The 27,775-nt window shown below is 45.9% G+C and overlaps 1 protein-coding gene across 4 annotated transcripts in view; it reads left to right on the forward strand.

The window, feature by feature from the left end:
* CDS1 (CDP-diacylglycerol synthase 1) overlaps positions 1-27,775 on the forward strand; it is an 865,373-nt gene that overhangs the window by 7,796 nt on the left and 829,802 nt on the right. Inside the window, exon 2 of one of the 4 annotated variants that reach the window (XM_069630400.1) lies at positions 20,833-20,888. The exons of 2 other annotated variants lie outside the window; for them this stretch is intronic. The gene's annotated coding sequence lies outside the window, so the exon portion shown is untranslated. Of the gene's footprint in view, positions 1-20,832; positions 20,893-27,775 lie in introns of all 4 variants that reach the window. One more of the 4 variants, XM_069630402.1, reaches the window with a different exon arrangement.

Here is a 27,775-nt window from a genome sequence, read left to right on the forward strand (position 1 = left end):
CTTTCTGTTATAGCCTGTCATCCCTAATAAACTTTTTACTCCTTTCACATTTTTAGGATCTTTTAATCTTTGTATGGCCTCTATTTTCTTCCTTTGTGGATTTAGCCCATGTTCAGTCACTTCATGCCCTAGAAAGTTCACTTTTTTCTTGCACCATTGTGCTTTTTGCAAAGATACTTTGGCGCCTGCTTTCTGCAATTGGCCAAGCACATGTCTTATTTCATCAAAATGGCTTTTAAGGTTTTCATTTTTTATCAAGACATCATCCACATAAACTATTGTCCCTCTTTCCGCTGCATCCGGCATGGCCTTTCTCAAAAATATGCCAAATTCACTCCCACTATTGATGTACCCGAACGGAGCTCTAAGCCAGGCATATTGAGTCCTGTCAAATGTAAAGGAAAATAGGTGTTGTATCTCCTCTGCCAATGGCACACACCAATATCCAGATGTGAGATCTAACGTGGTAAATACATTTGAACCATGTATCTGAGCTAGGCCCTGATCAATGAATGGTAGTGGCCATCTAGATACTGGTACTCTTTTATTTAACTCTCTTAAGTCTGCACACAGCCGCCATTGACCATTTGGCTTTAACACACCTAAAATAGGCGTATTGGATGTGCTATGAATGGGCCTAATTATTCCCCGTGATTCCAAATTTTTAATAATCTCTGCCAATGATTCTAAACATGCCAGCGGTAGTCTATACTGGCGTACAAACACTGGATTTCTGCTACAACCTTCTGGTAGTGTGGCCACATGTAAATCAGTTAAACCACAATCATAAGCATCTTTTGCAAATACATCCTTAAACTCCATAAATATTTCCTTCAGATTGCGTCGATCCTCATCGCTGTCACATGCATCCGCTAAGGAGATCTGCTCTTCTACCATTCTGGAAAATTCTGGAAACTCTTCTGGTAAAGGAATCTCAGCGCTTTCCTCTAACTGTGTGGCTGTGTCTTTTTGTAGAGCTGCCACTTTCAAATATTTTGGCATATCAGCTTCCACTTCAATGGGCTGATTTCCTGTTTCATTTTCATTTAAATTAAATATTATGCAATCCTCTTGATGGCAGCACACTGTCTCATTTGAATCATAAGGATACACAGAATGAATTTTAAATATTCCTTTGGGCTGAGAGTCCAGGTGTTCTGGCAACTCGCCCTTGGCATCTACATATTTTTCAGGAATATTCCCAATCACCATGTTACTTAAATCTGCCGTATAATGTGATTTTTGTATGGCCATTCCTAATGGGGAGTTTTCCTCTAAATGAATATCCTGACAACCTTTATTATTTACCATGATTTTTACAGATCCCTCACCAATGTCTACCAATGGAATGTATTCATAATCCAGGCCTTGCTGTTTTATGGATTCATTCAAGCATACAAATGCATCAGAGCCTTTCATCTGCTGTCCATTTTTGCATTTCAGTGTTATTGCAAACTGTTTTGTAAATGCAGGAATAATAGTATTTTTCCTCATCTGTAATTCGACTGCATAAGGAACTAGTTGTGCACAATGATAAGCCCTTCTTTTGTCTTCAAATTCAGGTGCCGGCCCACCTAGGCGTGACCATATTTTTTGATTAAGGAAATCTAACACCATACACATTCTGTGCATGATGTCATTGCCCATGTAAAATTCATTTTGTGCTCCACTCACTATCCATACATTATGGTAAATTGTTTTCTGCCCAATGCTAATTTTAAGCATGCATCTGCCTGTAATTCGGTTTTCAAAGTCTGAACTGTCCAACCCAGAAACATATTGGTTTTTAATCCTAAATTTCGGGATTTCTTCCCTCTCCATAATTTTTTGCAACAATTTCTCATTAATGAAACTCCTTTCATGTTCAAGCGCTAAAGTGGCTTTTATTGTTTTAAGATAATCATTTATACCAGCGTGAACCCATGGTTGCTCATCTTCCATGTGTATCTCTGCCAGAGTGGTAATGTGTTTTTCTGAATCTGTTTTAGGAACAATATTCTGTTTGCATGTATTCTCTTTTAAATAGAAACGTAATGTGTGTTCGTCTATGGCAGTCTGCCAATCTTTCCTTGGGTCCAAGTATATTTGTACAGGTAGTTTTTCATTGTCGCTCTGATCTTTGTCTTGACACCTTAATATAACAGTGACACTAGGTATGCAGCTATTCTGGAGATATACCTCCACAGCATCATTTGTTTTGGCAACGGTGTGACATTCTTTTATATTGCTGTTTTGTGATTTTAGTTTCTTAGGCCTCAATGGTTTTTTGGTTAAGGACCATAGCACTCCATTCACCCCATCTATGAGAGGAGACAATCTTTTCAGGCAATCTGTCCCCATCAGAAATGGAATTTCACAAATAGATGTGATCAATACCTCTTGTTTCATTCTGTGCTTTCCTATTTTTATGTCAACCTCAGTTACACCTATGATGGGCACCTCCTCCCCATTAAAGTTATGCACTGGGCCTTGATTTGCCTTCACTGTGATCTGACTCTGTGGAGGCCTCCCTTCATTGATACTCTTTACCAGCTCCTTGGACATAATTGTGGCCTGTGCGCCAGTGTCAATCATAGCAAAGGTGTGGCATTTTTCTTCTACAGTGATGGGTGCATAATATCTGTCCTCAACTTCCTCTAATATACATAAGAAATGTGAATTCTTACTGATTTCAGGGCTCACCTTTCTCAGGTCTTTTTCACTTTTGGCTAAGCACATTGGTAAATGAAAAGACATTTTTCCCTCCTTTTTACCCATTTCTGTGCGAGATATTTTATTCATTTCTCCATGTTCAGAGGTTTTTTGGAGTGTGGCCACCGTTCGCCCATCCATCTGGGTAACATCAGAGACCACATTACAACCTTCCAACTGAACATGTGTAACAACGTCATTCAGCAATTTGTCATTTTTTAATTCTGTGCATTTGTGATCATTTAGTGTAATACCAGCCCTTTCAGCCTCTTCAAAAATATGTGGCTCAAAGAATTTTTCAGGTGATTGACTTGTACCCTCCTTGTAAGTATTTCCTTTTTCTGTCTGTGTTTGGTCATTGTTTTGCTTGCCCAGGGAAGAAGCTATGGCATCCCCACTTACTCCCTGTTCACTGGTATTCCCCATGCATGAGTCATTTTTCTTAAATCTGTCCCTTTGTTCTTTTGGAATTCCTAATGTTTCTTTTTCATTTGTGCAAATCTTTACTGTTTTATTTAGCTCTAAGTTAAACCGTACCTCTTTTTTAGAATTATTTACACTTTCCATCACAATTTCATTTACTGGTACTTTCATTTTTAATCCATTAGTCATCTCAGAGTCGTTATGCAAAGTTATATCAGAGCAATCTGTCATTTTGGCACTGCAGTTATCATGAGTACTTAGTCACTTTTCGGAAGCCCCCCGGTCATTGCTATGGCCATCAGCCCCCTCTTTGGAAGGTTGTTTTTGCGCTGTATAGAGCTTTCCTATTTGCTCAGCTAACATTTTCACTTGGGCCTCAAGGCATTGGAACCTTTCCACCTCTCTAGGATCCTCTTTCTGTGGCCTAGGTCGATATTGGTTGTTTTCCCCCTGATTGGATCTATTCTGATACCTCTCAGGTGATTGATACCGGTTGGGATGGTTTCTGAACTCTTTATTCATTTGTGGAGGGGAGCGGGTTGCACCCATTCTTTGATTATAGTCCCCTGGTGGGGAATCATTGTACTGGCGTGGACTGTAGTTCACGTTTTGCCTCATGTCCTGTCTCTCAGATTGTGGGTACTGGCCCCTATATTGATTTCCATTATCAGTAAATCGATCCACATATCGGGGCCTATCCTGATTACCATATATCATGGTGCTGGGATCAAATCTGCTCTGTGTCCCCAATGACTGGTAGGGACCATCATTTCTTTGATCATTCTTTTGTCTCTGGTTATGGTTCATACCTGCCATATCAGACCGGTATCTTACCCGGGGTCTATCTCCTAAATATCTAGGGCTGATGTAGCTCTCTCTATTACTAGGATCATGTGATTGGAACATTGGTACAGGAAATGGCGATCTTTGTTGATTACCCCTTTGTTCAGGTGTCACATTATTTTTACCTTGGCTTTGAGCAGACTCAAGGGACATTTTGGCTGACCTGATTTCCATTACTGTGGCTGAGGGTTCTTTAGATTTAGGCCTAGTATCTTTCATTTTATCACTTTCTCTACCCTGACAATAGAGTACCTCATATAGCTTGGTGCTTTGATGTACAATCCATTCAAGGGACTTGTCACGGTCAAATTCACGGACCAATTGGGATATGATGTCTTTCTGTAGCCCATAGAAGTATGCGGTTTTAAACTCATTGGAATTTGAGTCAAAAGATACATCAAAGCGAGAGAATGCTCTTTTTAAGTCTTGTAAAAATTGGCGAGGTGATGTATTAGGTCCAGCAGTAATAGTGTACGCGACTTTCTTTGCCTCCTGCAATGACTGAAAAGGAGAAAAATGACGCCTAATTTCTTTTTCAAACTCCAGCCATGTCATATTCTGCTGTTCATTTAATCCCCTTATGATGCTGGCCGTCGGGGCATCTAAAGTTAAATGAAAATATTGTCTGTACTGTTCCTTAGGTATCTGGAGCGCTTTAAAAATGTCATGCACCGCTTCTAAGTGATCCTCAATGCAGCATTCACCTCCCTTTTTAAATGGTTTGATCAGGGCTTTAATGGATTTCATTATTTTTATGGGGCTACTTGTTGCAATGCATGGAATTGCACTATTTTGTGAGTCAATCCTGTTTTCAGGTGTATGAGATTGGTGACTGCCCCCAATGGGAGTATCAAATCCCCCAAGGGCGCTGCAACCAAGTTCAGTCACCGGCCCTGTCACTGGGGCACTAGCTCTTTGGGCAGAGCTAGAATTCACCTCCACTCCATTGAATGTGGTACCCTGCCGCCTCTCCTGGGACCTGGGAATGCACATTTGCTGTTCTAAGTCCTTACACTTTTTAAGGAGTCTGTTGGCTTCATCATGCAAATAATTATTTTCATCACTCATTTTATTAATTGCCTCCTGCATATCGCACATTTGCGTTTGGCATTCATTGAACTCTTTACTTCTCTTGTCTCTTTCTTGGATCATTTTAATCATTTCTTGTTCTACACTCTGGAGATCACCTTCTTTTTCGCAATGTTCTTTTTGTAAAATCTGCATTTCTGAAACAACCTCATCTTTATCCTGCCTAATGTGATCCACTAAGGCTTTTAAGTGTGTCAATTCTTGCTCACTATCTTCAAATTGTTTCTTGCTTTTGGATAACTGAGTATCAAAGTCTCTGCATTTTAATTGCATGTCTTTTTGGCATACATCCAATTCTGCTCTCAACATTTCCTGATTTTTACTTGCCCCATCTAATTCAGTCTTTAACCTGTTAATTAGCTGAGTATCATTCTCTTGCATTCGCAGGGACTTGTTTAAAATAAACCATATTTTGCCGCATAGCCGTATTAAACAGTCTTTCTCTGCACTTTTATCGGCTGCATTCAATAATCTTGTAAGGCAGACCTGAATTATGCTGCCTTCTGCAAAAATATTGTCTAGTTTTTCTTTCTGCACCTCACCCTGAATGCGGTTACTCCATTCTAAGGTACTGTTCGAAGACCAATTCCCATGTGCAAATAACTTTGCCTCTAAATATTGCACTAGATCTGAGAATGTGGTTTCCCTTTGTGACATTCTGAAATTCGTTTTTAGTGGTACACTGCTATTATAAAATGGGTTCCCTTTAATGTGCAAATGGCAGTGTGAGACACGCTTGCCACGCCCAGTAGGTACTCTGTGATCACTTTCCCGGCCTGCAACGCACCATAAATATGTAGGGTATTTTGTGGAGATTTGGGGCCTGACGGTATTTTATTACCGCCGAAAAATAACTTAGCAATAATCACTCTTTGTATTCAGATTTGGCCATGTGCAACAATAATACAATGGACATGCATTATTTCAGTATCCAGACCTGCATATTTGGTATACGTGGTTGGTGGTATTTTGGTGAGCATAATTCCCTTGTTTTATTTGTGGCCCCAATGTCCAGAATCCCTTATCTTCGCTTAGATTTTTCGTGTAATCACTAGAGAGACCTCAGACCTGCATTCTAGGGATACCACAATTTCCAGTGATAGTGTTGGTGCGCCACCATGGGCAAACTCACTGACTTATTTACGACAGAGAGCTATATGTGGTAGTCTTGTGGTAATTTCCACTACCTTATATACGGTAGGGAGCTATGTTCATAGAGTCTCTCTTCCCGTTGGCTCATGTACCTCCAACAAGTTATACTACAGTCACTCACAATTATTCATACTGATTCTGACATACACACATCTGTCTTAAAATGACCATTGCACTGTTTAAAAATCTCCCCACATCATTGGCATTGTAATGGTAAATAGAAAATAAACCACCCGTCTGTTTTCAAATATTTTCTGTATTATAAAAGTTGTATTTAGACATGATCTCATTCTTTACAGCAATAAAATGGAACAATCAAAGCATTTTCTATGACACACTGCAATTATAGTGGCGGAGAACAGAACTTAAATTGCAACATTATCACTTGATTAAGACACGCACGGGACTTTCATTTTTCTACACTGACTGCATGCTTTCGTGCACACACACAGCTCCCCCAGTTAGGTAATTACCTTATCTGTTCAGAGGCTTCTCTCTGTGAATGTGGCTCTCTTGGCTTAACTCCAGCAAAAAGGAATGCTTGCCTTCTCAAGCCGGGGTCATTTCCTGGAATTCTCAGCTTTTTCAGATAGGACTGCCTCTGCCAGTGGAAAGGTAATTCTTTCAGCTTTCCCCAGTCTCGACTGCAGCAGGACACCCCCACAGCCAGGTCTTCTCCCCAGTAGTGCAGAAAGATGTCTGCCTGTCTTTTTCCCTGCTACTGCCCACTAAAACTTTCCTCTCAGCCCTCTTTATGACGTGTTCCAATGAAATCCATCATCTCTCATCCTCCTACTCTTCAACAATAGCTTCGCTTATACATTTGCAATTGTTGCAAATCTGACTTCCTTCCTCCTGCAGTTACTGTGCACAACAACACGGATAATCAGGCAGAGAAGAGAGGAAAAAATCTGCACACTCATTTAACTGGTTTTCAAAGTATGCCTAATTCTGCAGTAGAGAACACATTTTATTAGTGGGTTTATATTAAAATAAGGTTTTATTAGTCAGGTTAATGGTTAATATGTTAGCTGTTAATTTTCAAATGTGTCTCTAGCAATATAGGCATTTCAGGTGAAAAATAGTGTGCATTTTTAAATGAACACGTGTGCTTTTAACTGTAAAAATAGATTTGCATCTTATATGTTAAAATCGTTTTTGACTGAATAGTCTGTCTTTCCTTGTTAATCTGCTAACCCATATAGCAATGCACCGCACCCTTGTGGTGGTGCTGCAAAAAAAAAATGCTACTTGTGCAGTAGTGCTGTACAAAAAATGCTACTTGTGCAGTAGTGCTGTACTCTGTGCTGTAACATGCCAAATATCCTTACAGGCTCCTTATAGGCTATGTCCTATTGGTGAAGAATATCCTGTTGTCCAGCAGGTGAAGATATGAAGCTGAAGCTTCCCAGTCCCTGGTTATGTTATGTTACTTGGCATTTATATAGCGCCTTGTATATCATTGGTATGACCTCAAAGTATTGGTAGGTTGAACGCCCTCGGGGAACCGTAGTTCAAGTTAGTGGGGTGAGATAATGTTGTGTGGCGTATGGGTGCACCGGATATTTGTGCAGCTGCTGGAGTTGTTGGTTGTTGGTTGCTTCCTAGCGATAGGTGTGGTGCTGAAGGTTTAAATTGTTTGTGTGCAGTCAGGTGGGTGGACACAGACTGGGTTCTGGCTGCGTTAAGCCTGAGGAATGCCTATGTGAGCAGCAAGGCCGGAATGTGCGCAGCTAGGTGCGTTTTATTACGGTGATGAGGTGTTCATGGGGTCGTATTCATATGTGAACAGCTAGGCCGAATTATCAGGGGTATAGCTGTGATCTAGTTGAATGATGGAGTATAGTGGAGAGTAAGCGTAGTGGTGTGATAGGTGGTTATCTGTAAAAGCGCCTTAGACTTTAGATCAGGCACGTGAACAGGACGGTGGGGACGTGCATGGCAACATAACTGGGTCGATACAGGTATATATGGGGATACAGATACATGGCAACAACATGGGGAACAGGTGCAAGGTGATGCATGTGGCACATCCACTCTGTCCGTTTCATTGACTGTATCGGTTCCACGTCCACTCTACCCGTTCGTCCATCCCATCCGTTCCGTCCACTGTCTGTTTGATCCACTGTGACCACTGCGTCATTCCGTCCACCCCATCCATCCGCTCCACCCTTTCCATCCGTTTCATCTACTCTATCGGTTTCATGTCCATTCCACTCTACCCGTTCGATCCATTCCATCGTATTCTATCCTGTGGGTAGGATCTGAGGTTTTGAACACCAGGTAGAATTAGTCTCATTGTGTGTTTCGTCATTGGATTGCTGGGGGATTCGGACACATCTTTAGGGCGGTCATTGGTGTTATGGGAAGAGCCATGTTTTTAGTAATTTGCGGAATGACAAATAGTCTTTGGTGTGTTGGATGTGAGGTGGAAGCGAGTTTCATAGAGTGGGGGCCAAGGCTGTGAATGAGGATCCTTCGATCCTGACCGAGTTGGTGGTTGGGATCACTAAAAGGAGGGTGGAGCTTTATCTTAGGGTACGGGGTGGTAGGTAATGTTTTAGCCTGTCTTGCAGGTATAGAGGGCTGGTCTTGTGCACTGCACGGGGAGTGATGCACAGGGTCTTGAAAGTGGCCCTACGTCCAACTCGGAGCCAGTGAAGCGTTCTGGGAGCTGGAGAGGTGTGGTCTCTCGGGCCCAGTGCTAGTACCATTTTGGCTGCAGCATTTTGCGCTCTTTGCAATTTAATAAGTTGGTAGGCCCGTACTCCGAGGTAGAGGAAGTTAGCATAGTCCAGTCTTGACATTACAATAGACGGGACAGCGGCAAGTCTATTAGGAAAGGATAGGTAGGGAAAAATGCATCAGAGAATTTTGAGATGTAATGACAAGACTTGGATGCGTTGTTGATTTGACGAGATGGGGTTAGGTCAGAGTCCAAGTGCATCCAAGGTTGTTTTACCGTGAGAGAGGCGGTCAGTGGTTGGCCCATGGATGGGGTCGAAGGTAGAGGGTGGGGGAGAAGCTCAGTGTTGTCACACACCATGCTTTCGGTTTTAGGTTTAGGAGGAGGTGGTTTGTAGTCATCCAACGGTCGATGTCCAGGAGGCAGGCAGTGAGTTGGGGGTCTGAGTTGAGGAGTTTCAGGATGATTTGTGCATCATCGGCATAGTTGTAGCACAGGATATTGTGCGGGCGGATGATTCCAGGGAGGGTGGACATATAGAGGTTGAATAGGATGGCTGATGGGCATGCTCCTTGTGGTACTCCAGTATTGACTGGGCGAGCGACCGAAGCAAAAGTGGAGAGGAGGGTTATGTTTCCTGTTGAAGAAGGAAGCGATCCATTTGAGAACAGTTCCACAGATTCCTAGGGAGTGGAGGCGGTCAAGTAGGATTGAGTGGTTAATTGTGTCAAACGCGGCAGAGGTCCAGAAGGATTAGAGCAGCCCATCCTGCAGAGTGAGCAGTGATCTTATTGTCCCAGATTGAGGTCAGAGTGGTTTCGGTTCCATGTCGTGGTCTGAAGCCTGATTGGACCGGGCCCAGGAGGGTGTTGGTTTCGACAAAGGCATTTAGTGGAGTGTATGCGGTTTGCTTGATGAGTTTTTGCAAGGAATCAATCTGGTGTTCGAGATGGGGCGGTAGTTGAGGGGGTCGATGGATGTTTTTATTTATTTTATTTTAGAAGAGGTTTGACCGAGGTGCCGATGAGGAGGATCTCTGTCTTACTGGCATTGAGGCAGAGATCATTGACGGCACACCACTCCTGGATTGCAGACAGACAATCTGGGATGAGAGAAGAGGCGGCAGAGCGGAGTCTGAAAGTGCGCCAAGTGTCATCTGCATAGCACTGAAAGTTGAAGCAGAAGTCTGCAATGCGTTGGGTGGGGGGTGGCAGGTATTGTTGAAAAACCAGGGAGAAAGCTTAGACCCCTGGGGAACACCACAGGTAGAGAGATGGAGAGGAAGGACCCAAGTTGGACCTGGGAGGGTCAGTCCGAGAGGAAAGCACTCAGCCAGGCCAGTTATCATGGAGCCAGTTGCGCAGGATGGCATGGTTGACTGTCAAAGGCAGAGGAGAGATCAAGTAAGAAGAGGATAGATGGGAGATTAGCACCGAGTTTAGAGAGCAGGTCTTCATGGATGCTGAGAGCAGTGAAGCCAGACTGATGGTCATGGAGACGGCCAACAGATTCTGTATGAAGATTAAGCTGGGAGATGGCCCGCTTTTCCAGGTGTTTCCCCAGGAAAGGAGTAAGGGATGTCTTGCGATAGTTAGCCTGACAGGACGGGTCGGCAGAGGGTTTCTTGAGAAGAGGGTCCACAAGTGTGCTCCAGGGGGAAGGGAAGTTCCGAGTGGCGAAAGAGTGGTTGCAGAAGACGGTCAAGGCTGGAGCGAGGGTGTCAATGTGGTCCTTGATGGTTTTGGAAGAATCTGTTTTGACGAGGAGTTCATGGATCGGACTTGTCTAGAAACCTCATTGGTTGAAGAGAGGAAAGGCAGAGAAGTGCGGGGGGAGAGCAGGGGGGTGGCCGCAGAAAGAGGTGAGAGTGGAGGGAGAAGCAGGAGAGGATGAGAGGGTGGACGTGATGTCCTGGGTATTAGAGATTTAATGAGCAGCCAGGGCAGTACAGGGGGCCTGGGAGGGGACGGGAGAGGTAGACTGCGGCAGGATTGGCCAGCTCCTTGCAGATTTTGAAGAGTTCGGCTGAGTTGTTAGATGCGTGCTTGGATGTGAGCTCTCTTCTTGGTGAAGACGGTCGGTATTGCCTTTTGGAGCAGGTGGCGGGCCAGTTAGTCTGAGGATGTACAAGATGCCAGCCATTTTGGATGACGGAGAAGGTGGGTGGCAGTGTGGGGGGGGGGGTTGGCTTGGCCTGAGGGGTAGATGGAAGAGTGAGACAAATAAGGAGAAAGTGGTCATTCCCGGAGAGAGCAGTGGTGAGAGGGGGGAGGGTTGAGAGGATCAGAACATAAAGAGTGTGCCAGGGAGAGAGTCCCGTGGCTGGAATGGAAGCAACCAGGTGGATGTTGAAGTCTCCAAGGAGGAGCTGAGTGGTTGAGGCCAGGAGCGAGGAAGAGAGGTATGGCCACTGAGGGGGAGGAGATCTGACCAGGTGGCCGGTAGATAGTAACCATTGTGAGAGAGTGGCCAAGAGAGAGCGGGATCCTGCAGACCAGGTATTCGAAGGAGTAAGCCTATGTAGGAATGATGGAGGCAGGAACCCACTCTTCTTTGCCCCCCCTTGACCTGCCCCCCCCCCCCATGAACATGTGGTAAATAGATAAACTAGGAGAGGTATGACCCGGTATCTGCTGGTGGCTATCAGGGCATACCTCTCAAATAATTACAGGCTGGTCTCCTTTGCCAATCCAGCAATCAAACGACACATCAGGGGACTTGTCCATCTGTTCCCTCTGACACAACATTCTATTGTGAACTGGGATCTGAATATGCTCTCATGCAAAAGCCAAAGGTGCTATTTGAATACGTTGATATGGAAAACATCTTTTCTAGTGGCAATTACCCCAGCCCTGCTATCCACGAACTGCAGGTTTTATCCATTGAGGAGCCCTATGTCTCCTTCAACAGAGAAGTGGTCTTACTGGCCACAAACCAATACATTTCCTTATCAGTATTTTCCCCAAAACCTCAGATGGAAGTAGATGCATTTCTCCATTGATTGAGGTTCAAAATGCCCTGGTGTTTTAAATGAGGACTAAGCCTCACAGGTCCTCCGACAATTTTTCACCTTTGGTGGGGTAAATGAAGGCAGACGGCTAAAACCACATTAGCCAGATGGATAGTCTAGCCAGATGGATAGTCTCGTGCATTTCTCGTGCTACCCAAATGCAGGGCAAAATACCCCCCCCTGGGCTGAATGCCCACTTGAGTAGAGCTAACACGGCAGTAGCCCTCCGTCGCATGCCCTGGGCAGACATATGCAAAGCAGTGATATGGGCTTCCCCTTCAGCTTTCTGTAAACACAACACACTAGATTGAAGCAGTCCTAAGGAATAGCTTTGGGACAGTGTAGATGCCATTCTCCCTGGGTTACAATAGTTTTTTATACCTCCCTACCCCCATAAATCTGGAGGAAAGAGGATGGGACGAAATAGTAAGGAAAAGTTGCTCAATGTAGTGACTACTTTACTCCTAGCCCAATGTCCCCTTTCCTGCATTCACCCTAAATCCATCTAAGCTAGTTAAATAGGTCCTCTTGGTGGATCAGTGACTAGGGTGAAGAGCGCAGGAGGCAGGGCATAGGGCTTGGCAGCACTATGTGCACATGGCCCGCTCTGCGCTCTAACTACTTAAAGGAGAAGAGCGCTTCGGATTGCCATAGCTCAGTCGCAATACCGCTATGCGGGAACTCCATAGGTATGGAGGAATGGGGACATTGACTAGAAATACAGTAGTCCCTGCAGTGACTACATTTTTGCTTTCTCAGAGCATTCCCATCCGTTTTTCTGGAAATACCAATTATGATTATCCTATTTGCTATCCCCTTTAATTAGAAGGGTTAACACTTTACAATTAACCTTGATTTGGCCTTGCATTGGGGAGGTGGTGGATATTTTTGCATTATAATCTCCTTCTTGGACTCCTCATCCATTTTTTGTGTGGATGCTAGCTATAGCGGCCGTTTCAGTGCTGAATATTGGGTATCTCCTTGATTTCAAATAACAGCATGCTGCTTGAACCTCCCTTGTATTTGTGGGAGGAGGCAGAGTATGTGCCTGCACAATATTCTTCTTTCGAGTCCTCATTTTGTTCGGATGGCAACTGTAGTATCCAATATAGTGACTTAATTAAGCCGGCAATAGTGACCTTGTTAAGAATTTAGCTGTGCTGCTAGATGGTGTGCAGCATGCATTGCAAAAAACATTTGTATTGACTGAGTCCTTACTCAGTCAAGGTCTGACTGAGGAAGCTTTGAGTACTCTCAACCATTTTACATGCGGTTGCTAACATAAAGAATTCAGTGCAGCGATATTTGGCATCCCTTTGATTTTGAGGGTTAAAATTAGTAAAACACCAGATGATATGGCCTTGTATTGGAAGTGCCTGCATGATTATTTTCTTTCTTGGAGTCGCACCATCTAAGTTTATAGGTGCTGCCAATTGTAACTGCAAATTCAGCCCTGTAATATATGCTATCCACTTATTTCGATGGCAAATATAACCCCCATATTGGGGAGGTGAATACAGAATGTATCTGCATTCTTTTCTCCTTGTTGAGTCCTCCTATCCTTTCTTCTGTCAGGATGCCAAATACAATGGCTAATATCAAGCACCAACTATCGCACTCACTTCCACTAACTATCCGTCACATAGAGGACCACTTCTCCTTCAGGAAGGCTCTGGATCACTCTCGGGTGCAAACTATTCACCCACCCCATCCCAGGAAACTGGAAACACAGGAGAAGCATATAGGGGCGACCTGGCACTTCCAAACCGAACCTATATGATATGCTCTGCAAGAATAAATCTATCTAGGTTTAAGTCCACCACAACCAGACCCTCATGCATTGCATCCCAGGGAATACAGCCTTGCCCCTGAATGGATTGGCCCGCACAGCCACAACAAACTGCAATACACATAGACTAAGCACACATCACCCTCTGAGGCTGGTTAGGGCCTGAGCGGTGTTAATGTCACTGTGGTGGGCCCAACTACATTAGCTTCAGGCCCCACTTGTTAGACAATCCTGGCTATAGCTCTGATCACCCTTGGCCCGAGTGGTGCTTTCAGGTAGCATACAGCAGAGTACCACGCATAATTTGGTCCAGCCATCTCACAGCTTGACTCGTAGTGACTATCATAACTCCTTTGATACTTTCATAGCACCTGTCCCACTGTCTTATAATCACAAGCTGCTGTTGGGGACCTAGCCACTGCCAACCTAAGCTACCTTTGTAATGGCTATAAATGCACACCTGCATTTTACAACTCGTCATCACTTCTCAATCATCAGACTATGGTCTTCCAAAGGGCGTTTGACCTCACAGTGCTTCTAGGGCTTACTAATGGCAGTCGCTGCTATACAACTACAATAACATGTAATATTTGGAGCACCTTCATATCATGGGGGTAATGTTTTACAAAAGGCCACTCAAATTGTCCTTGTATTGGGAGGTCAGTACTGTATTTTACCTTAAGTTCTCCCATACATTTTCGTGGGGATCCCAACTATAGTAGCTAATATGGTGCTGTAATATTTAGTATCCCTTTCGTTAAGAAGGCTAATGTTTAACAAGTTACTTGGACATGCTTTGTATTGGGGAGGTGAGTAAAGTATACACCTACACTATATTCTCATCCTTGGAGTCCTCCCATTGTGTGTTTGTGGGGATGCCAAATATAGTAGTTGATATTGTTATAATGTTTGGTATTCCCTTGGTTTTGAGGCCTAACGTGCAACAAAACACTGTTCGAATTAGCCTTGTGCTGCAGAGGTTAATATAGTATGTGCCTACAGAGTCCTTCTGTCGTGTTTTTTTCTGGGGATACCAAATATAGCGGCTGATCAAGTGCTGTAATATTTGGTATCCCTTGGTTTGTAAAGGTTGTGTTTTACACATTACTACTTGAACTAGGCTTGTATTGGTAGGTAAAGTAGAATCAGTCTGGATTATATACTAGTCCTCATTGTTGGGGAGAATTCTCAGAAATGTGCTAATTCCTTTCTACCTTAGAGACCCCCAGCTCTTTTGCTGGACTCTAGGACTTTAATGTTTTGCCTTGAGAGAATGAGACCCTGCCCCCCTCCCACTCTCTCGTGTATTTTAATGTGATTTTTGAACTCTTATTTCTTTTGGTTGTGGAGTCTGACAAACTCCATAGGCATCATCTTTTTACATTGTGTCCCACAGCACCTTCAGTGAGATGGGGGTGGGGAGTCTTTTTATGATTTACCAAGGTTTAAATACCTTCTCTAAACTACTGTTTCCAAGAGCAATAAAGTGAAATTCACTTAACTTTCTAGACCCAGCACACAGGGTGCTGGAGGGGTTACTTAGTATCCCCTTTGTCTAGCTTCTCATGTAACATTTTTTGTTACCCTTTCCTTGATGAATGGTTGGTGGCAGTGGTTTACTTGAATACTATGGTGTGCATTTACCGCGGGCTCCGTTCGCAGCTGCAGTAAAGCACCCATGGGTGCCATTTTTGTCAAAATGGCCCATCTTCTATTTTCACCATTTCTTTGTGGAAAGGTCCTTCTTGAGATTTACTCTGCATGCCAAACCAGGTTTGGTCCCTTTGTTCATTTTGCCTTTGGCAGGATTCACGCGTGAAGCCCGCCTCTTGCTCCAGGGTGTCTGGCGGGGGTAGGAAGCGAGGCAGGTGCCCGAAACTCTGTGTGCTTTGTCTCCTAGGAGACAGGAATGCACTCTTAGGTGATTGGCCGGCTGGCTGTCCGGCAAGGATAGCCACCCTGCTGGGTGACTGACAGCTAGGCTGGAATGAATGGGAGAAACCTGCATAAAAGGTGAGGCTTTTTGGCTTGGAAGGCAGAGTTAACCACTGGACCAAGGAATCCCAAGAATATGAAGAGGACACTTGCTGCAACTCCTGGACCGTTGGTTTGCCCGGTGAAGCCCTGCTGCTGTGCTGAAACTCCAATTTCAGCACACAGTGGGGGGGGATTTGGGCTGGGGGGGGGTTGGCCGGGGCAGTGGAGAGCAGTTTTATTTCCACAAAAATAGAAATTCGCCAGCGAAGAGCTCTGCTGCCACCGAATGTTCTGTCAAAATTAGTATGAGCAACATGTTATAAAGTCACACGGCGTCATTGGGGACATAGGGTACAAGTCCGAATGGCTGGTTGGTGCGACCCTATACATAGGCTACCTGCTCCACATAGGATGCCAGGCCATTGGTCCAAGCTCAGGCTGTCCATCGATGTGAGCTCCTCCTCGCACGTCGGGCACAACGTTATAATTAATTTCTTGTTGGGCCAGGAACAAAAAAAACAATACATTCTCTATCTCTGACCTAACGTGCACCTGGTACTGCAGACATGGGCTAAGAGACCTTGAGGCCATTGCTTTGAACTACAACTTGATTCCAGACGTTTGCGCCTTTCCAAGACCTTGCTCGTTTAGCTATGTGTTATTTCCCCCCCCCCCCCCCCCCTCCCGCGAGTGTAAAGCACCGGAGTGGGGGGGGGGGTGTCTGTACTCCTGCTCTCTATATGGTAGAGGAGAGGCACAGAGGACCCCAGTCAAGTATTACGATAGCTATGGTCGAGCAATCAAGGCCTAGCTTCTCAGGAGGTGATGCGGGCTGGTTCTTAAGTACAGTGTAGTCCCAAAGTACCCACAAAGGAATGTCCACACACTGTATTGGTTAAAACAGTCTTTATATAATTAAGATTCAAGGGTTATATACACAATCACAATAACTCACATTGTGCTCAGCAAATCTACAAGGGCAAATATATTCAAAGTTCTATGTGGTACCACAATTACTATCAGATTTCATTAAAGTGCATGAACTGGACTTAGTTTAAAAGTCAAACATATCAAGTAATAAAGGGAACCAACAATCGACATGGGGGGAATGCAGTTTGTGAGAACAATTGGCAGAATACTGGTCCCATTACCTAGAAGCAGTTCTGTATGAGGATTTCCCCCCCCCCCTCTTCAAACAAGGTGAAATCCCTCCTTCAGCTGATGCCAGAACCCAAGTTAGGCCTTCAAAGAAAAGTGAATGGTCAGGTGGGTTGGCCTCAGTTCCCCTATCAGAGGGTCGGGGGAGGGGTATCGTTCAGGTTCTATTCCGGTAGCCAGGGTCATTCATGATACAATGGACTAAGCTCTAAATTAGCTTAATTCTATGCTAGTGCCTGGCTTTTGATAGACTTATAATAAAATAGCAGATTTTCACCCCCGTCCAAACAGTCCTCTCTCCCCTCTCAGGGTCCCGCAAGTGCACAGCTAAATCTAAGCATTTGCAGACGTAAGAGGTTCAGGGCCCTAAATCCCCTGCCAGGAGGTTTCAGCTATGAGAGCGCCGAAGCGCAAACTGGTAGAAAAGGGGCTTTCCCACGGTCTTCCATCTTGGGTAAGCCACTTCGGGGGCAGGGGGCATCAGGCTACTGGGGACCCATTTATATCCCCCTCCTCATGTGATAACTTGGAGGATTCAGATTCCCCGGTCAAGCAGCGTAAACAGAAAAAGGTTCTGTTGTTGAATGACTCTGGTCTGCCTCTTTTTGATCCTCTGATTCAGTACCTCAGGTCGAGGAATGGCACCCAAGGGGCCAGGGGAGGGCTGTTTCTGCCTTCCTGAGACATTGGATTGGGGCTTCCAAAGGAGGAAAGAAATAAGCTCCACTCAGTGTACCCCAAGCTTCCTGATAAGGTGGCCCTTAACCTCGAAATTGACCAGTACAGGGTTTCTTTTTGTCTCAAAGGGAAAGAATGTAAGAAAGGGGTGGATAAGGCCGTAAGGGGTTGTCAGGATAGGTGGGGGGGGAGGGAGTGGGCTAGATATCCTGGGACCCCCGACTCACATTTTCGAGATGGCAGAGGAAGCTGCTATGTCTTCATCCCTCTTTGATGTAAATGTCTTGCGAAGTTGGGTGCAAAGGGCTATTTGCAGAATGCGGGAAGCCCCTTCTCGTGAGGATTGGCTCCCAAGTTAAATGGCGGAAGGGGAGGCAGGACCCAAAGCTCAAGAGAACCTCCTTGGACAAAGGTTTAAAATGTGTCGGTTTGTGTTCACGGCTTCTGGTCATCCCTCCAAGGGCTCATTCCATTCCAGACGGTATGCCACCTGGGGTGTGCTTAGTTTCTCCTCTGCTAGAAGGGTCCAAACTGCATTTTATTTCCCTCAGGGAGGGAACCAGTGCAGAGGGTGTACCGGCAGAGGTTTTGGTAGAGCAAGAACCGCTCCAGGTAATGCCTCATGTGTTAAATGTTTCTTCCCACAAAGGTTTGGGGGGGGAAAGGGTTGGCAGGGTATCTTCCGCATTGGAAGGCTCTCACATGAGACCCTTGGGTTTTCCAAAGAGTAAGTAAGGGGTTTTCATATTCAATTCTACTCTTCCAATGCCAATTAGATGGTCCAGTACCCCCTCCCCACGCCCCCCCCCACCCCCTTTCGACGGGTCCTAGCAGAAAGCAGTCGATGCAGAGGTCCAAGACCTGATTTTTCAAGGGTGCAGTGGTCCTCGCCACATTCAAAGCCTCTCCATTCCGTAGTACAATATTTCTTGTCCCGAAGCCGGGGGAGGGATTTCAGCCCGTCGTAAACCTGAAAGCCCTCAACTACTTTGTTTACCACCACTTCAGGATGAAGAGCATTCACCTCCTCAGATATGCTGCTTCAAGCGGACTGGATGGCCAGGATAGATCTCAAGGATGCATACTTGGTAGTTCCAGTTTGGCCTCCCCACCAGGAGTTTCTCCAGTTCCAATGGAGGGATCGCATTTGGCAGTTTGTCTCGCCGTTCTCTCTCCTCAGCCGCTTGGTGCTTCACCAAGATTATGTGTCCGATCATTGCTCATTTCAGATCTAGGGGGATGAGTCATCATTTATCTGGACGATCTGCTCCTTATTGCTTCAGTCTCACCTAGCGACCATTCTCCCTCATGAAAAGCCTTAGTTTTGTCATAAACATAAGGTCAATTTTCCAGCCTAAGCAATGTATCCAGTTTTTGAGCTTTTGTATTGATTCCAAGCCATGCATCCTCTTACTTCTGGACAGCAAGTGGTCCAAGATCCGGAAGGAAATCCGCCGTCTCCTAGCGAAAGGGAGGGTTTTCCCCCTCTGACCAGAATAGTGGGTATGCTTTCAGCATCCATTCAGGCCATCTTTCAAGGTCCAATTCACTACTGAGCCTTGCAGCGTCTCAAAACCAGGCATTTTTTGCAAGAATCTATCATACTCCCAGCTAGTAGATATGTCTCCCGAGGGCCGGACGGAACTCATTTTGGTGGCTCAAGCACATTGACGCCTGGATTGGCAGAGCGATTACATTTGATTTTTTGGGTCGATCTGTGGATATCATTCTGGAGTCTGAGGCGAGCAAGGGAGGCTGGGGGGCCAGGATATAGAGCAGGTGTCCACTGGGGAAAGTGGTCGGACCAGCAGAAGTCTCTACATATCAACTGTCTGGAGCTTTTAGCAGTATCCTTTGCAGTCAAGTCTGCTGAAGGATCTGTTGAATGCGGAATGTCTTCCAGGGTCCATCAGTACAGTGGCAGACTGGAATTCGAGACAGGAGTGACTGGATGTTGGACAAGAATCTTTGCCAAGATCCTCTCTGGGATACGATCCAGATGGATCTCTTTTGCGTGTAGACTCTCAGGTGCCCTGCTTGTACCACAGATCCTAGCGCTATGGCAACCAATGCATTCCTTCAAGATTGGTCAGGGGTAACTGCTTTTGCTATGATAGCAAGGGTCCTGGTACAAGTTTGCAAGCTATCTGCAACATTGAATAGTAACTCCCTTCTGGCCCTCTCTGGTGTGGTTTCCTACCCTCTTGGAATTAGCGGTGGATTGCCCCCGGCTTCTTCGTCTTCAACCCCACATTACAGACCTGGCGGGTCTCCCTCACGATCTGGGCCTTCGGGGGCATCTTTCCCTTATGCCCTGGAAGATTTCGGCTCTTCCTGGTGCTTCCAGGGACTTTCACAGGACGCTTTGTGTATGGTCAAAAACTCAGGGGCAGCCTCCACCAAGTCTGGTTACTCCTCAGCATGGAGCTGCTGGTGTGTGGCTCAACACTTCAATCCCGTTTCTGCCCCTCCTGTAGAAGTTAATAGTGGAATTGTTTTCGGAGGGCAAAGCCTACAGCACACTCAGTCAAGTCATCCATTTCTGTGGGGCATGTGTTTGTAAAAGGGAGCCTGTGGGTAGGCACATTTTAGTGCATAAAGCGCTCCAATCCATTTGATTCAAGGTCCTGCCTATGGCAAAATATTCAGTCTTGTGGGATGTTAACTTGGTGTTAAGGTTATTTCAGTCTTGGCCTGACAATGAGTGTTTGTCTCAACAGCTTTTTTCCAACCATTATATTCTTTATTTTTATTAAGAGGGTTTCAGATATCTGGGCTTTGGATAATAGGGTGTATTCCCCTCAGGAAGGGTAAAGTTTCTAGGAGAACTAAATGTATGATCGCTTCAGTTTCTTATCCCTCTTTCCGAGGATCACATTTTTGGTTCATGTTTTGAACAAAAAACTGTGGAGCTTAGAGCTCCGGGCTTCCCTCAGCTGCTCATTTCTTAACGTAAGCCTCGTACACCTGTTTCCCCAGCCACTTAGGAAGATGGTTAAGGTGGGTCATGAGGGAGGCCTGCATTGATACCTCTTGGTTCGGTGCACGTTCAGTAAGGGGCGCCATGGACGCAAAAGCGGCTTTCGTGTGGGGAAGTTTGCAACACATTTTAAAAGCAGTCGATTGGTCCTAAGTCTACTTTAAAGACATTTTATCATAAGCATATTGAGCATGTTGCTATTGATGCTATGCAAGGCCTTTAAACTTGCATAATATGAAGCCTTGTGTCTTGAAATAGAATGAATAATCCCCCACACCCGTATGAAGGGGGTTTAGATTTTATTAAAGACAGGAGAGTATCATCCATCCATCCTTTCTGTTCTTTGTTTCTTGCAGCTTCTTGAGGTGCATCCCAGTCACCAGGTCGCAGAAATTTCGAGGGTTGCTGTCGGGCAAGTAGGCTTCCATTTTCAGTTTCTGGTTTGTTTCAGGGGTGGCGATGATTGACCGTCAGGATGGCGTTTGCCTTGAGGCATCTGCAGAAAAGGACGTCATCGTTGGAGGGACGTATGTGGTGTGGCCTGCCTGCCTATTTGTTGCTCGTGGGGCTTGACCTGTCCACCATCTTGGCTTGGGGTTTTCCGTATGGACTTATGTTGTTACATTAACTTTGTCTTAAAACGTAACTTAATTTGGACTTTTAAGTTTGTTTTTCTTTGCTTCTGTGGTGTTAGTAAAGATGATATTGCATAATACTCGCCTCTTTGTCTTTAATAGAATCTAAACCCTTCTCAAGCTAGTGAGGCGGATTATTCATTGCTTCACTGCTGTGTTTGGGAGGCTTTTATGTTTAAATTAATATTATAAATTTGCTGTGGTGCAGCATTGTGGGCTCCCGATTAGTGATGCAACTATGAACCTGTCAAAAGTAAAACGTGAAAGAAATTGCACACAATGTTCTAATTGCTGCACTGCTGACAGCTTGCGATTTGACTAGACCTAGATTTTCGAGCTGCACAGAGCCGTTAGGTGCTATCTCCCAAGGCTAACTTTGCGCTTATTTTAGCAAAGAAAGATTTACTGGTCTAATGGCTCAGTGAGTTAACGCGACAGCTGCACATAGCTTGTGTAACTTGCCGATCAAACGCACCTTTTAATTAAAAGCCAGCTAATCCAGTCTTTGATACGTCTGTGGTCATTGAAACGAGTACCAGTAAGCAAGGTGCTATTAACATCTATTAATGCAGCGTTTGTCATCACTTGTCCTTACACTGGATACTGCCCTTATCGTGTTGCGTATATTTGTGGTTTGCCGTTTACACTATCTAAAGTTAAGTTAGACGCAGTACTTATTTGCACCTGAAGCAAAACGGAGTGTCGGAGCACCGTGCAATAGCAATTGCCACTAGGGAGCAAAAACCATTCTTTCAAGAAGTGTTTGCACAAGGGCTAACACTATGACGGTTTCCTAAAGCTAGCCCCTTATCTCTCTATATATTTATATGAAATGCCCTGCTGTTAGATGTACCTGCCCTCTCCATCACCCAGCCATCTTATAAATGCAGCTGAGGCATGAGAAACTACATTGCAGCTCCAGGCTACTAGTACTGGTTATTAAATGACTAGCCTGGGCCCTAATAATATTTTCATAACTCCATGAATACATTATGTGTGCAATACAGAAAGGTCTACCCTTATTCAAGGATAATCTGCTCATTTAAGGGCAATTAATGATGTTGATATATGGTTTAAAATGAACTGCTTCCTCAGGACCTTTTTAGACCAGATTAATAAAGTAATTTGCTAGGAGCATATCCTTAATCTTAAAGAGTTCCTTTCTTCCTCCCCTTTAAACTCAGATTTACAGACTTGCTTGAAGAGACTACTCCCATTCTACTACTCGACCAATGCTAACCACAAGCTGCCACATTAGATAACAAACCTAGATCCTAGATAGTCTTGATTCTGAAACTGGGGAAGAATGCTTCTAAATGTGAATGCTATAGACCCATTGCATTACTCGATGTGAAGATTTATACCAACATTTGAACCAATAGGCTAGGGCCCTTTTATGCAATCACTGATTGACCTGGGCCAACTGGCTTTACAGCTGACATCAGGAGAATGACACTGTTAACAGAGAGGGTGAATAGAGGTCAATACCGAAAAGGTTAACGGGCGGACTGGTCCTCCTTGATGCTGATTCTTGGGGAAAGTGGGACTGGGCCCAACATTATTCTGATTCTGGTGAACTATAATTCTCCTAAAGCTAGAAATGGGGGAACCCACCAGTATGATCTCCCTGGGGAGGGACACACCGTGCAGGGGTGTCCGTTGTCCCCATCCTGTTGGCTTTGGTGATGGAGCACTTTGCAGAGGGGGGGTACAGAAATCGTACCGAATTAGAGGGATCAAAGTGGGAAAGGGAGAATATCAAATCAGCCTATTTGCTGATGAGATTTTATCACTCGCGGATCCGACTGAATCTGTTGCAGCGGCAATGGAAGAAAAAATTGGCTTTGATGCAGACTTTGGCTTAAGCTTAATATTCCAAGATTGGAAATTCTGAACACGACGAGGAACGGATTCTACGCTTTAGGGAATTCAGCACGGGTTGTCACGGGGGACCCTGAGATATCTAGGGAGTCAATATAACGAGGAGGGAAATTATCTTGAATGGGCCAACTACCCCTCCCTAGATGGCGAAATTCAGCCGGACCTGTGTAGATGGAGTGGGCTGTTTATGAAATGGCTAGGAAAGACCAGGTTTGGTCAAAATGAATGTATTGCCTAGGCTGTTAGTCTATTCTAAACATGCCACTCACAAACCGGACGTTGATGAGGAGCTGCAGAAATCCATTCTAGAGTTCAGATGTGGAGGATCTAGGGCACGTACAAGTACGAGACGGATGGTGGCCTCTAATGCCAAGGGGTGGTTAATCGTGCCCAGATGTTTTGAATGATTATCTTGCCGCCCAGATAGCTGAGTGGCAGCAGCCTTACTCTGAGCAGCACTGGTTCATGTTTTAACAGGCCATAGCAGGACAGCCTCTTTGGAAGCAGCCCTGGCTAAATGCGCAACAGAGAGCCAGGGGGCTGGATTTAAATGTTCTCTCCAAGGGGACGCTGAAAGCATGGGACATGCTGCATAAGAAAGGTAATCTAATCACATTCCTGTAACCCTTCACTGTAATGGGGACTTCACACCAACTCTTAAAGAGAGGATTTGAGACCTGGCAGCGGAAGGGGGATTGGAATGATATGATAGTTTATTTATATAGCGCCTATACACAATGTGTTTCAAAGCGCTTCAAGGCAAAGGAGGGAACAAGGGGAAAAACAATGACATTCTTACAGGCCATGAACAGTAAGGATGTGAAATTAACTATCGTACTCGGCCTGAAAACATTTCAGATAGTGCAAGAGCTAAAACATAGAAAAGGAAGGGAGCCGGAGAGTGGGAAGGAAATGGAAACAGACCGGTGACTACCGTACTAGGCCTGACGACATTCCTGGTAGAGCTGGAAAAAAAACAAGAGGTAAGGGAGAGGGGTGCAGAAAGGTAGGGGAGGAACAAAACGAGTGACTATCACATTGTCAGACATGGTGCGGGGGATGCGAAATAATGTTTGGAGAGGGTAAGAGCAGTTTGCCCTAAAAGAGTGAGATGGGCTTTGATACCAGCAGCTGAGACACTTGTTGCATGATCCTAGTGTGAAAATCGGCGATACAAGTGCAGTTATTATAATATTGGAGAAAACACTTCAAGTGGCGGAGGGCACGAGGGGTTTGATGGGAGCATCTCCAGATGTATATCTGAATCCCAGGAGGGGCAAGATTGTCTGTTTAAACAAAAGGGGTAGGAGGAGCTGGGAAGGTCCATCATCCCAAGGGAGTGGGAAACCATATTTCGTTCAGCGAGGTAAGAATCCATTTCCACGCAGCATAGCTAATACATGGGTGTTATTACACACCAGATCAGTCCAAGTCAGATGGAGACAAAACATGCTGGAGGGGGTTTGTCCATGATTGCATGTTGACTCATTGGGATCTGCCCGGAGCTGGTCGAGTTATGGCATGCTATTGAGGAGTTAATCTGTGAAATTGGAGGGATCATTGCAAACTCACAGCAGGCTTTATTTTGTTGGGGCTATGAGACAGGGGAGTGGGAGGAACTCCCAAGTGCAGATCAGCCTGATTAAGGCTATGGTGTTATCTGCCCAACTAACGATAACCTCAATTTGAGCCAAGAGGGAACCTCCCTTGCTGGGACAGGGGCTGCACAGACTGTGGCTGGTGGTGGTAATCTAGAAGCTGACGGCTCTGAATAGAGGCACAGCTGTGAAATATGAAAAGATATGTGGGATCATTGAGATCAATGAGACTGAACTGCTTTAAGCCGAGAGCATGCCTATTTTTCGGGGCGCTTCTTGGGGATTGGGGGGGCGGGGGGAGGTATTTATGAGAGGCAATGCTGACTTGGTGCCAAAAGGAGGAGGTTGTAGCTCTTGCTTAGATCACATGGTGTGCATAGGCCGACATCTAGTTGAAGCTGCGGTTTATTAGTTTGTTTTTTGAAACTCGAAAATGGGTGTGGACACAGGGCGTGCCAGTAATACTATCCCTAGTGTGACATCCACTGTACCCATGATCCCACACGCGTCTAGGACCCTCAGATTGTTTTTTTCCGCCATACTGGTCGGAAGCATTTTGCGGAGTTCCCTAGCCTTAGCAATGGCTTTTGCTAAATATTGTTATTTACCCATTTCTCCACCCCAACGTCGAGTCACTGAACTTTCACACTCGACGCCGGCCCGGAGAAGAATTCGACAGCTGCCCGACGGATTTGGGCCTCGGAAGGCCTCTGCCCGGGCCTTGGAAGGCCTCTGGCCTTGGCCCTACAAGTAGGGAGAGTGGGGGGGTGGACATACTCTACACTCTTTTGGTATATAGGTACATTCTTATATATTCCTACACTTACCAGCCCGCTGCCACAAGGTGCGTATGGAGGGTACCCCTTTCTAATTCTGCCCCAAGTACAACCGCAAGTACCCCTGGGTCGACAGGCCGCCACGTGCAATTTCAGCTTGCCAAGGGACCACCCCGAGGTGAACTGCAGAGCGTGTAGTAGGTTTAAACCAAAAACACTTAAGGACCGTTCGATCAAGCGTTGGGCCCATCACGCCAGGCGTCAGGAGGCCATGGCAGCGGAGGGCGCTCAGCGATGGCAGCAACGCCGTGCTTTCGGACGGCGAGGGCAATATGGCATTGAAAGACAGCCGAGCGCAAGTCCCCGACCTCGGAAGGTCGTCTGGCAGGGCGGCTATGGGGGAAGACCCCCGGCGACACAAGCGCTGCCCACAGCACTTCCACAAAACACATGAAGTCCAGCTGGTACTCGACGCGCACGTCGAGTTCTCGGAAAGAGGCACATAGAGAACGGTCCGAATTGGCGTCCTCTCGGCGTTCTCGATCTAGATCGCCGCATGACTCCAGGCAATCATCCACTGTTGCCAAGAGTGCCTCGCTCCCCAAGGTAACGAAAGTTCAATCGTCGGAGGACGAAGCCGACTTCCATACCCAGATTGCACTCCAGGAGTCAGCGCCCGCAGACCGCGTTACGGCGGCTCCCGAGCCCCTACCTCCACGTTCGAAGGATAGGGACACTACCCCCGAACCTCGACGCCAGGCGTCGAAAGGCTCCGAAGGGGCGAAAAAGCAGGGAAAACACTCTTCCACTCACGGGGAGGGGGAAAAACAACAAAGGAAGCAGCCTCAGCCTCTTTCCACTCCTCATAAACCGACAGACTGGTCCAAATCATCTGCTATCACAAAGACCCCTGCTCAGACCAGCAAGTCTAGTCAGGATAAGTCAGAGAAACTTCCAGAAAGAGTCCTTCCCAGTTATAGAGAATGGTCTAGTGATGACATAGAAAGTCATGTCAAGGATGTCATTGGCAGATTTTTACGCAAAAAAACACTTTCTCTCTTATACTCCCGACGGGTCAGCACTCTCGGGCTCTAAGGATCCAATACCTCCAAGTAAAAAGTCCCGGTTTGAAACACCAACACAGTCTTCGGACCCCTACTCTCAGTATCAAGGAGAGACATTCTTTTGTGAGGATCCAGATTTGGGCATGTTGGAAGAGCAAACTAGTACGGGCTACTATGGGGATGATGAGGACCAGGAAGAGTAAGACCCTGAAACCTACAGAGTAGATTCCCCGGTAGAGAAGGAACCTCCAGTTACCAACTCCCCTGTCAACAACCAACTGTCTCGAGCAGCAGAACATTTCCACATTGACACCCAGGGTGCTCAAGAGGAGAGGGACTTTGCCGAGGAGTTAGTGGGAGAAAGGAGGCCTGTTGCTCAGGCCATCCCTATCCTTAAGTCTATTCAGAGAAGAATAGACCCTTCACTTGTAAATCCTAACCTCACCAGGGCAGTGAACCCCAGGATTGAGAAACTTTTCAGGGCAGCCCAATCAGACCCACTGTATATAAGGGGACATCTGAAGCCAGACTCCCTGGTTGTTACAAACACCCGTAAGAGGGCTGAAACACCCTTGTCATCGTCCGAAGCTCCTCCTGACAAGGAGAGCAAGAAACTGTATGGTTTGGGCAGGAAAGTAGCCTCCACTTCCGCCTACCAGGCAAGGATTGCCAACTCCACCACCCTGTTGGCCAGCTACAACTGCCATCAGTGGGAAGAAGTCGCGGCACTCGTAGACTCTGCCCCAGAACCCTTAAAGAGCCAGTTGGCACGAGTTTCGGCAGAGGGAAGAGCTGTGTCCGGTTGCATTTTAAAAGCAACCTTTGATGCCGCTGATAACGCCGGCAGATTGATAGCAGAAGAAACTGTTATCAAGAGACACGCTTGGTTACGGCAGTCTGGATTCAAAGCTGAAACCCAAGCATCTTTGTTAGATAAACCGGTGGAGCCGGATCTGTTATTGGGTAAGGCGGTCGAGGACGCGCTGAAAAATGCCAAGGACGAGTATGAGACCCTCAAATCCATAGGCCAACTAACCAATAAACCCCCCCACCCCCCCTAATCGGAGGGGGGAATGGCAATTTTCGTCGCCCACACGGCCAAAATTCCCAGAGAGGATCGAACTATTCACAGGGGCAGGGTACACCGTGGAACAATAATAACCAACAGCCTACCCAGGGTTACGGCAGGGGTAATAAAAGAGGACGTGGTAAAGGTAGAGGCAGCCCCAGTAGAGGAGGCGGCACGCCTCAGTGACGCTCCGTTCAGGGTCCCTTCTTGCGCACCCCCAGTAGGCGGACGCATTTCCAACTTCACCCAAGCTTGGGAAGGGATCACATCAGACAG

The sequence above is a fragment of the Ambystoma mexicanum genome, chromosome 6q (genome assembly GCF_040938575.1).
Source record: "Ambystoma mexicanum isolate Mex_15411 chromosome 6q, UKY_AmexF1_1, whole genome shotgun sequence".
Classification (NCBI taxonomy): domain Eukaryota; kingdom Metazoa; phylum Chordata; class Amphibia; order Caudata; family Ambystomatidae; genus Ambystoma; species Ambystoma mexicanum.